The following is an 11,394-nucleotide window of genomic DNA, read 5'->3' as shown; positions in this document are numbered from 1 at the left end:
GAATAAGTGTTATTTTCATTTACCACTGGCCCAAGTACATTTTTATTGGCTTGTGAACAAAGCTGTAGTTTTTGTATTTTTAAATATTAACGCAATTTAATTGAGACATTATTTATATTATTTCACTTTCAATGTGAAAAATGCTGTAAAAACGTTGAAAATAATGGTCACCCCTGTTCGCTGCAATGTAAAATAGTACAACTGCTGTCAGCCTTCATTAAGTTGCATCATTTAAACATTTGCATATTTTTATTCAACTTCTGCAGGATGCTTTGATGAAAGACTCCCTTTTCCCAAGTAGAGGCTTTACTAGAGGTCACAGGAACAGCGCTGCTGTTTTGGATGCGGAAAAATGTTGTCTTTCACTCTACCTGAGCTCAGTGTTTCAGTAAGGGCTCCGCCTCATTGTAGCTGACGCTGAAATGTTTGTGTGGGTTGCCATGACAACACCAGAAGTGCATCTGAGATCGTGTCCAAATTCATGGGCTGCATCCTCCTGAGGACTCGGTGTTCTGACAAAACGTCTTACTTTGGCAAAACGTCCTACCGTAAGTAGTTCATGCGTTCTCGGCGGCTCTAGTGACCCTCGAACTCTCGGCTAGCTATCGAGGTGGTGGATAACATACGTCTCCCCCACAAGAGCACGAACCTACAACTTTTCTACTACTGGTTTTACAAGGCGTACACGGTAAAAACATTATGCTGTTATTTGTTAAGCACTTGTGCACCTTGTGAAAAGAAATAAGTGGCTGAGATGGATGTCATATGTGCTATTGATATTATTTTACTCGTTTCTAGTTTTCACGGTGCTCCATGATTGTGAGAGGAATAAAAAAGAATTGTGGACATCAGTACGAAGCATGGATTCTTTTGACCAGAGTAGATACACTGGTCCCTTGAATATACTAATCTTTTTGAGGTGGGTGACTGTTCCTGTGTATTTACAGAAACAATGGTTGTGATAACCTCAGCTGTTTCAGAGGGTGACTGTTCGTTGCTTTGCGCACTTTTAAATCTGTATACAATGGTTTGTTCCCTTTTTGTGTTCTGAGGTTTAAACAAAGATGTACTAGATGTATTATACCGGTCCCTCGAATCTACAAATCTTTTAGATGTGGATGACTGTTCATTTTCATCTGTGTTTACAGAAACACTGGGTGTTGGAACCTCAGTAGTTTCTTTTTGGCTGACAGACTCTGGAGCTGTACAAGAGGAATAAAGAGCTGCAATGCTTTTGTGAACCTGACCTGGGAAGGGAGAGAAATATATTTTTGTTTTGTTTTTGTTTGTCTTCTTGTTTTATTTGATTCCTTGTGGGATTTGGATCCAACAAGTAAAGTATGCATATTATGCACACACACAAACACACATGCAGCTATTACCATTTCTTGTATTCTTGAATAAAGACATTGATCTGACACATTTAAAATGCAGCCAATTGTTTTTATTGTTATATTATTAAGAAAAAAGAAAAGGTGGGGTTGGGGGGATGTAAAGAAGAGCTTAAAGGAAAGGGCTAGAGGAGAGAAAACCCCAACAATTAGCAGGGCATTTTTTTACTTGGACAAATTGTTAATAAAGTTTCCATATCTGTAACAATGATGACAGTATAATTGTTTATAAACAATTATATTGACAATTATATGTGTTGGGGGAAAACTCTGTAAAAGATCCAGGAGAAATAAAGACACAATGAGACAAAGTTACTTTCTTTATCAAACGTGTACACGGGTGAGCTGCTAAGAACAACTCACACCATGCACAGTGGCTTGGTAATTTTTATAGGAAAGACAGTGAGAACAGGATAAGAAAATACAAAACAAATAAAATAAACAACTCCATATGTGGCGCTAGTCTCGTCAGCAGAGAGCTGGGAGAAGGCTGTGAGAGATAAAACAATCTAAAACAATATGTCCCAAAACAGTATGTCTTTGCTGAGAAAGTCTAAAAAGATAATTCTAAACTAATCTAACCATAGGCAAAGGGCAGACAAAAGGCATCTTTGTACATTTAAAAGAAGGTAAAGAAACATAGAATCATTTTTCCTGTAACATTCCCCCCTGTTTAACTTATTTTAAATGTATACAACAATTGTCTATGAAAATCATTTATTAAGTATGTTAGGCAATTTTTAATTTCCAAAATCTTCAAAATGTCATCATAGCAGAAATGGCAGTCATTTGGTCTAAAGAATAAAACAAAATAAAAAGAAAAACATAGTAAATGAAAATCATAGTAAATGAAATAACAAGTGGAATAAACAAGAAAAAATAATAAAACTAAAACTACAAAAAATAAAAGGATGAAAACTAAAATGAAAACTTCAAAAAATACAAGGATAAAAACCTTATATTTAAAATGATGCACACCTTAAATTGAAAACTTTATATGTAAAATAATGAAAACTTCATATTTAAAATGAAAACTTTATGTTTAAAACTGAAGACTTCAAAAAATAATAGCATGAAAACTTTATATTTAAAATGAAAAACTTTATGTTTAAAAGTCAAGACTTAAAAAAAAATAAAAGCATGAAAACTTGCATAACCTACTAATGTTTTAATCAGTGCATGATCACTTGACAAGTCATTTTTAATCACCACGTCATTTATTAGCAGCTAGTACAAGTTCTCCTCTAACAGAATTGCAACGGGATGTTGTTCTTCTTCAGGCACGGCAACATAAGCAGTCATTGTAGTTGTTATCATCTGTGAAATCATTACTCTTAGGCATGGCAACACACACAACACTAATATGAGCAGTGCTATCATGATGAGACCTAGAAGGAAAAATGGCTTTGCTACAGCAGCCAGCCATGAACCGCTGAACAGCCAGTCCAGCCAGCTTTGTGCTGTAGCTGCTCCAGGTGTGTGTTCAGTGACATATTTTTGCAGAGCGGTCAAATTCTGCAAAGCTTCATAAATGTCTCCTCCAGTTTCGTATCCATCAGGGATAAAAGTGCAACATGTTTCCCCGATCAGCTTGCAAACTCCTCCTTGTGATGCTGTTAGCAGGTCTAGTGTCAGTCTGTTCTGCAGCACCATCGTTCTGATGGCCTGCTGTTCTCCTGCTAAGGCGGTTCCCAGGGTCTTAGTTAAGTTGATGTGTCGTAGCAGAGCATATCGGTTGATTTCCACGTGATCCCGCACCTCGGCAACTCCAATGCCGGGGATCAAGCTCTGTAAGAATTTCACTCCTCCTCCCCAGATGCGAAACTCTCCCGGCACTCCAGTGTCCACGGTAATGCCGAAAGAATTGGGGGAGGCGATGTCTACTTCACGTCTCTGCCGGCTGCTTGGGTGATGTGCAACACTTTGCATGAAGAAAACGTGATCTGATAATTCCACCAGGGCGCACAGACCTCCCCAACCTTCAGGGAGTGACAGATAAGCCTTGTTGCCACATAGGAAGTACCAGTCAGCCAAAACTCTGGTTCCTCTGCTGCTGGGTGCCGTCCGTGCACATCCTGTCTGGTACTGAGTCTTTGTTTGTAGTGGCATTCGGTAGCTGTAGTCAGAGCGACAGTTGAGGCTCATCAGTGTCGCGTTACTGGCACAGGTTTCGTTGAGTGAACAGTCCATACACTTCCTCTCGTTCCTTGGTGGGCAGAAAGTGTATATGTATTTGCATAGCAGTCAGTTTTATTATTCAAGTAAGCTGTAGTGTTCATAAACTGCCACCAGAAATTAGTGGCATAGCCATGGGGAAACTTGGTGTACTTTCCTTTGTCATACAGTGTCTGCCTTTTCTCCATGTAGCGTGACTTGTTGTCCCTCATGGAAGCAAAGGTGAAGAGCCCGGCCATGGTCAGGGCCGCTGCAGTTGATAAGAGCCACCACCTCATGACGACGGAACACACCCTCCTGTCGCGAGTAGACCCCCCGGCCAGGAAAGCTGACCCCTCCACCGGGCGAGATCACAACAAGTAGGCACGCCTGCCGTCAGCTGTGTTTAGATGGCTTCACTGACTCGCCTGCAGTGACTCTGATGGACCCAGGATGGTCGTTCCGCAATTTTGCAAGCGGTCGGTGTAGTGAGGAGGACTTGGTATGGCCCCTCCCACCTGGGTGTGCTCCAGTTTTTCCTTTGGAGCACCTTGATCAGAACCCAGTCACCGGGCTTTAGTCTGCAAGACACTGGAGAAACATCATCAGGTTGTTGATTATGTACAATGATCTCTTTGTTTTCTAACAGCTTAGACATCCATTCTGCTAATGTGTTTTCTCTGATTGCTTTGTCTATTGGTTGACTGGTAATAGGCAGTGGAAACGGCCTGCCATGAATGATTTCAAATGGAGTTAGTTTATGGGAGCCTTGTGTTAAGCGCATCCACATTTTCACTAAACCCAAACATTCAGGCCACGGCCTTCCTGTTTCTGCCATGCATTTCCTGAGCCTTTGTTTTATAGTGCCGTTAGTTCTCTCTACAAGGCCTGCGCTCTGAGGGTGATAAGCACAGTGGTGTTTTATGCTGAAACCGAGTGCTTCAGAGACCTTAGTGATGACATCATTTACAAAATGAGTGCCGTTGTCTGATCGTATCAAAGCTGGGATGCCATATGTGGGTATGAAGTGATTGCACAGGCACTTTGCTACTGAAATTGCATCTGCCTTTTTCACTGGATAGATTTCTGGCCACTTTGAGAATACATCTATAACCACTAGGGTGTATTTTTACCCTTGGCATTCATTTAGCTCAATAAAGTCCATATGAATTGTGTGAAAAGGATGAGGCGGAGTTGGAAAACGGCCTCTTTGTGGTCGCAGGTTACCCTGAGCATTATATTTTTGACACGTCATGCACGTTCTGACAAATTGTTTTGCTGAAGTTTCAAAATTTACAGTGTAAAAATGAGAGTTGACAATACAGGTCATTCCCCCCGATGACAAATGCGTACAGCCATGAGTCACTAATGCCGCCATCTTGTGGAGCGATTTTGGCAACACTGGCTTGCCATAACACATCATTAAATCGTTTGTCAGAACTGCACCGTGTTTTAGCCATTTTGCCTGCTCTGCTGTGCTCGCTGCTTTTTGTTCACTTTGCAACACATCCAGTGGAATCTGATGTGTGTTTACTGCCATCAATGTCATGTTTGTCTTTTGTGCCGCCTGTTTTGCGGCTCTGTCAGCAAAATTGTTGCCTGTAGTAATAAAAGAGCTATCAGTTTTGTGTGCTGCACATTTACACAATGCGAGTTGTTGTGGTAAATTTATTACAGTCAGCAGGCGTTGTAAGAGGCTTGCATGCTGGACTGGTTTACCGGTTGATGTAATCATTCCTCTGTTTTGCCAGAGCTTTGCGAAATGATGCACAGCAGAGAAAACATACTGGCTGTCTGTATGTATGTTTGTATTTAGCTTTCGCGTATCACAGCTATCAGCTCAGCGCTCTGTGCAGAACATGAAGAAGAAAATGGTTTTGCTTCCATTATTTTACTATCTGTGGTTACTGCGTAACCTACACAATTTCGGCCTGTGCTGTAAAGTCAAATGCTGTTCTCCTAGCTTCCACACTTGCTGATCATAAGGTGGATCTGGGCCTGGAGTTTGTTTAAATCTCAGAATGTTGTGATACTCGGTCGGTTTCTGGCACTCAGGTGTAATACCAGAAAAGAATGGCATGACTGCTATCTTAAGTTTTGTCAGAGCGTCTCTACCTAGCAAATTTACTGGACACAACGGGTCATATATGAATTTAATAAAGCACCTGCGGCCACTTGCTGTGTGTACTAGTTCTAAAAGGGCAGTTAATTGTTGTACAGTTGTGTGGCCTGAAGCTGACTTTACAACTAATTTGTCCTCTACTCCTACAATCTCGTGGGAAGTGACCTTCCTCTCCATGGTTCTAGCAGGCGTTGTCTCTATGTTATCTGCTGTTTCTGCGTGGCTGTCTGCAGCCTTAGTGTTTGTGACTTTGCTCGCCTCTCTGTTCCTGATAGCCACCTGTGGATTAGTGTTTTAGTCTATTGTCAACAGTCAGCCTTATTTTGAAGTTACAGAAAGCTTCTTCTTTTTTGTTCGTCTTGGTCTGGGAGAATAGATGCAACACTACATTTTCACTTAAGGCAGTTTTGAATAATTTCTAGTTTTTCAAACAATTCATGGATCTCACACATTTCAAACTTTGAAGTTAGGGTTGTTTCCCATTTATACATATATATATTTAACTTTGCATTGCTCACAGCTCATAGCTCACAGCTCTAAACCTAGGCATTTTTCAATCATATGCCTAATCACTATGTGTCACTGTGATTCTCAAGTATTGTCACAAGTTCGTTTAAATTCGTTTCCAAAACCAACAAAATAATCAAACAAAAACAAAAAACATAAACGTGTCAGGACACAAAAGAAAAAAGAAAAATGCTGCCACCCGAACAAGGCAGAAGTCTGCATATGTTGGCTTGTAATAGCATGCAGCTTGTAACATGGTAGACTAATGTGCCTGTGTTAATTCAGCTCCATATTATTGTGTGAAGTTGCACTGGGTTGGGAGTGGTTTTGTGGTTGTCACATTTTTGGTGAGCCAATGGCTGGAATGAGGTTGGACTAATTAGAGGCAGGTGTACTTGATTGCACTGATACACTGGTCTACTTATAGCCCACACTACAACCACTGCTGTTTTGTTTTGTCTCTCTGTGCAGGTATGTAATGTGATGAAATCAGATATGATTGGGATGGATTGGTTTTGCGCTATGAATTTTATATTAAGTGTGTCGTTTTGTCTCTTGATATATTTTTTGTCAATAAATTATCTTTTAGAATTTTATTGACTGACATCTTTTTGCCCACGACTGAGACGGTTGGTCAGACCTAGAGTCTTTCTTTGGGTGTGTTACAGCAGCTTCTGCTCTAAAAGAAACAAATAAATAAAAAGAAAAGAAAATGTGGAACATGCTCATCAGCTTAGCAGTGTCTACATATTTAATTCAGCTTCTCAATCCTGTAGTTTTAGCTGTTGTCTACAGGGTTTTGCTTATTGGTTGTTATTATAGGTGTGCTCTATATCTCAGCAATGTGTCAGTCTAGGATGATAGGTTTCAAGCTGGTCAAGTGCCTCTATGCACTTCATTAGTTTAGTTATTCTCCGTATTGTCTTCATCTCACATGTCATTACACTGAGTTTCAGCAAACCTTAAGCTTGATGCAGACTACTGCTTAACAATTATTCACCACACATCATAACAGATTAAGGTGCCTCTTCATATTAATATTGTCATTGTTAATATTATCCTCTTTGTCTTATATGACAGCAATAGCATATTATAATATTTTAGCAGTGTGTACCACTATAGTACTACTGAGCCAATTTGATAGTTAGGATCATCTTATTCAGCAAACAGATAATTTTGAATTCATCCAATCAGCGGTCACATTTGTTCTCTCTGTTGCATGGCGGACCAGGCAGTTCTATTATAATGTATTAATTATATTTTATTTTGTATCCATCAAGGGCTTCAGATGACCTGCAGAATCATCCTTTTCCCAGGGTGGAGACAGTTACCTTTTCACACACTGTCCTTGGCTGAACAGTGACACAGCCTTAATATACCTTATTTATGTTATTAAAATATTTTCGTGTGAATTATTTGCTTTATATTCATTTTATACATGCTGGGCATGGTCATCATGCCAACTGTGTTTCATTGTTAATATCACTTTACAGGTTGTTGTCCTTGCTATTATTAATGTCAAATACTCTAAAGATCATTTCTACTGTAATTTTCCCTTTGTTCATCTTTATTTCGCACTTTTTATATTTATATCTACTCAGTGGGGTCTGTTTTCAACCCTTTTAAACTACTTCAAACTACTGTGATCTCTAGTTTTCACTTAATAAGGGATTATTAAGTTCTTCCTGATATGGGTGGTGCTGCAGATGCGGCTGCAGGAGTGAGGGATGGTTTACTAAAAGGATTGTGGGAACTGCACAGTGTCTCGTCTTCTGGTTTTACTAAACTGGCAGTTGAGTTCTGTTCTTCTGACTGTTTATATTTTGTTTTCTTAAATCTCTCAGTTTACAGACACTGTTTTTGTCCGGCGTCTGGACTTTTCTTTTCTCACCACTGCTCGTCAGCAGGAGTGAGTTTTAATTTCACTTGCTTGATTACCCATCTTATTTATGTATTTACTTATTTTTGTTTAAGTAATATATACACAATACAGCTGCTATCACCTTCGCTGGTATTAGAGACGAGAGTGGTTGCTCACACGCCCTTCTACTTTCGGACTATTTCCAAAAGCGGTGTGAACTTTACGAGACGGAACTCGACCGTTCTCTCAACTCACCAGCACGTCAGTGAACAGCAGTAAAAGAAAAACACAGTAGGAGCAGCTCAGTCTCTTATTGGACCGTGAAAATTCAGCTTGCTCCATTAATTAAAACAATACACACACACACATTCACAGCTTCGACGCGCGCGACCGGAACCCTTATAATAAGGGGAGCTCCCAGAGCTACTTACTCCCTAGACCCAGTCTAGACCCAGCTGGGGGAGCTACCCAGAGCTCCAAAGCTACCAGTCGACGAGCTTCCAAAGCTTCCAGTCGACGAGCTACGCTACCAGTCGACGAGCTCCCAGAGCTACCAGTCGACGAGCTACTTCCGCTATTTTAAATTCCCTGAATTTAAAATACGTTTTTACGCAAGATTGTGTCAGTGTGTCTGTATCTACCTGGTCGGTGTCGCCGGGTCTGGTCCACCTCGATCGGGTCCCACCACCGTGGGTCGCTTTCTAAGACGTTGGCCAAGACCCGAATTTAACGCTCTTGGTCTTTTTCCACACACCTGGTGTGTGGGCTGTCGACAGGCGAACAACGTGGACTGGTCACGGAGATGGGACACGATGGAGGTGATCCGGCTGTCGAAGGACCAAGAAATGTTGGGGGAAAACTCTGTAAAAGATCCAGGAGAAATAAAGACACAATGAGACAAAGTTACTTTCTTTATCAAACGTGTACACGGGTGAGCTGCTAAGAACAACTCACACCATGCACAGTGGCTTGGTAATTTTTATAGGAAAGACAGTGAGAACAGGATAAGAAAATACAAAACAAATAAAATAAACAACTCCATATGTGGCGCTACTCTCGTCAGCAGAGAGCTGGGAGAAGGCTGTGAGAGATAAAACAATCTAAAACAATATGTCCCAAAACAGTATGTCTTTGCTGAGAAAGTCTAAAAAGATAATTCTAAACTAATCTAACCATAGGCAAAGGGCAGACAAAAGGCATCTTTGTACATTTAAAAGAAGGTAAAGAAACATAGAATCATTTTTCCTGTAACAATATGTGTCCAGTATGTTGGCTCATTTTCTTTTACTTTTTGCATTTGAAAATAAAAGTTGGGCTGATTTTGACACCATTACAAGAAGTGTTGTTAATGATTCTTTTTGAATTAAAATCAGGTTACCACAAATTGTTTTTTAATTTAATTTCATTTGAAATGTTTGTCAGTGGGTAAACAATTCGTAATGCAAAGTCAGAAACATCGAGTTATTCTTGTACTGCATGCTTGCAATAAATAAGTTGTCCTAACAGTCAGTCAAAGGAGCTTGGAAAGAAAAGCGTCTGGACTTCTTTGAGTTGAAGTGACTGATATATATATTTTTTGTCTGTTTGTTTTGTTGGTTTTTGTTTTTTGCCCTTTATCACCATTCCTCTTCCCTGCTGTTTTTCTTTCCCTCTTTCTTTCTCCCCTTTCTTTCCCCCAGTCATGTCTGTCCTATGTGTAGCAAGTGAAAATAAAATAAACAATAAAAACAAAGGTGAATCAAATAGACCAATACGGCAAGGCCGGGATGGTCCATTTGGTAAAGTAAATCCGTTAGTTATATTTAACATAATGTTAAATGGTAACATTCTGTTTACAATGTTACCATTTTACATTGTGTTAAATGGTAACATTCTGTTTACAATGTTACCATTTTACATTGTGTTAAATGGTAACATTCTGTTTACAATGTTACCATTTTACATTGTGTTAAATGGTAACATTCTGTTTACAATGTTACCATTTCACATTGTGTTAAATGGTAACATTCTGTTTACAATGTTACCATTTCACATTGTGTTAAATGGTAACATTCTGTTTACAATGTTACCATTTCACATTGTGTTAAATGGTAACATTCTGTTTACAATGTTAACATTTTACATTGTGTTAAATGGTAACATTCTGTTTACAATGTTACCATTTCACATTGTGTTAAATGGTAACATTCTGTTTACAATGTTACCATTTTACATTATGTTAAATTGTCAGTAGGCCTGGTACCGGAACCGGTACTGGACCCCCTTTTACTTTCAGCCATCAGAAGAGGGTACACTGTGGTCATAACAATACTCAGACTGTAGCATTTAAAGGTCCCAAAGTGTACCAGGAAAATATCCCCCGCACGATTACACCAGCAGCCTGAATTGTGAATGTCAGGGAGGATGGATCCATGCTTTCATGTTGTTCACTCCAGGCTGATATAAAAATGATATAACTAATACTACTTCTACTAATAATGACAATAACAACAAAATAATAATAATAGTGTCAACAATACCAGTAATAATAATAACAATAACAACATAAACAACAACATTACTACTACTAATAATAAAGATAAACAAATGTATTAAAAAATTAATAATGATAATAATAATAAAACTGATCATAACAGTAACAATATCAATCATAACAACAACAGTACTAACAACAATAATAACAATAACAATGAAGGTGTTGCTGCAGATCTGAGTCCCGACTCTGCTGCCTTTCTAGTGCGGCAAAGAAAGTAAGAAATAGAAAAAGAAAAACACAAATAAACTGAGTGTGAGGGTTTTTCTACAAGTTACACTGAATATTTGCACAGACATGCTGACTGTTTGCTGGGAGACGTCACCTGTCTTTTATAGAATAGCAGGTAAGCTGTTCTCTGCCGCTGCTCACACACAGACTCACACGTGGTCTGGCAGACCAACTCGTCATCGTACGTGAGCCGGCTGTCTGTGACGTCGTCTCTTCCGCTCATCTGGTGAACGCCGTCACAGACGTAATGTCCTGAGAGGAGAAGGCGCACTTATTAACGTCTCATAAACTTTCAAAGCTGACCTGCATTCAGCACATGTGTCTGAAAGCACCCACTCACCGCTGTAAGCTGAGGAGCCCAAACGACTGATCACGCTGACCAACAAATAGCGAGCAGTTTACTGGGAGAGGGCAGCGGCACCACCCGTTAGCTTAGAAATGGGCTCCATCCATACTTGAAATGAACGGTGTGCCTTTTCCCTTACCTCTTCAGTAAAGGCTGTGTCCTGGCTGATCACCAGCTGCTGTGTCAGAACAATGGGGCTGTTCTTCTTCTCCACGGTGAACGATGGAGTGAACGTAAACCACTTCAGCT

Source organism: Rhamphochromis sp. 'chilingali' (assembly GCF_963969265.1).
Source record: "Rhamphochromis sp. 'chilingali' genome assembly, chromosome: 13".
Classification (NCBI taxonomy): Eukaryota; Metazoa; Chordata; class Actinopteri; order Cichliformes; family Cichlidae; genus Rhamphochromis; species Rhamphochromis sp. 'chilingali'.
Note: the sequence above shows the minus strand (reverse complement) of the source record.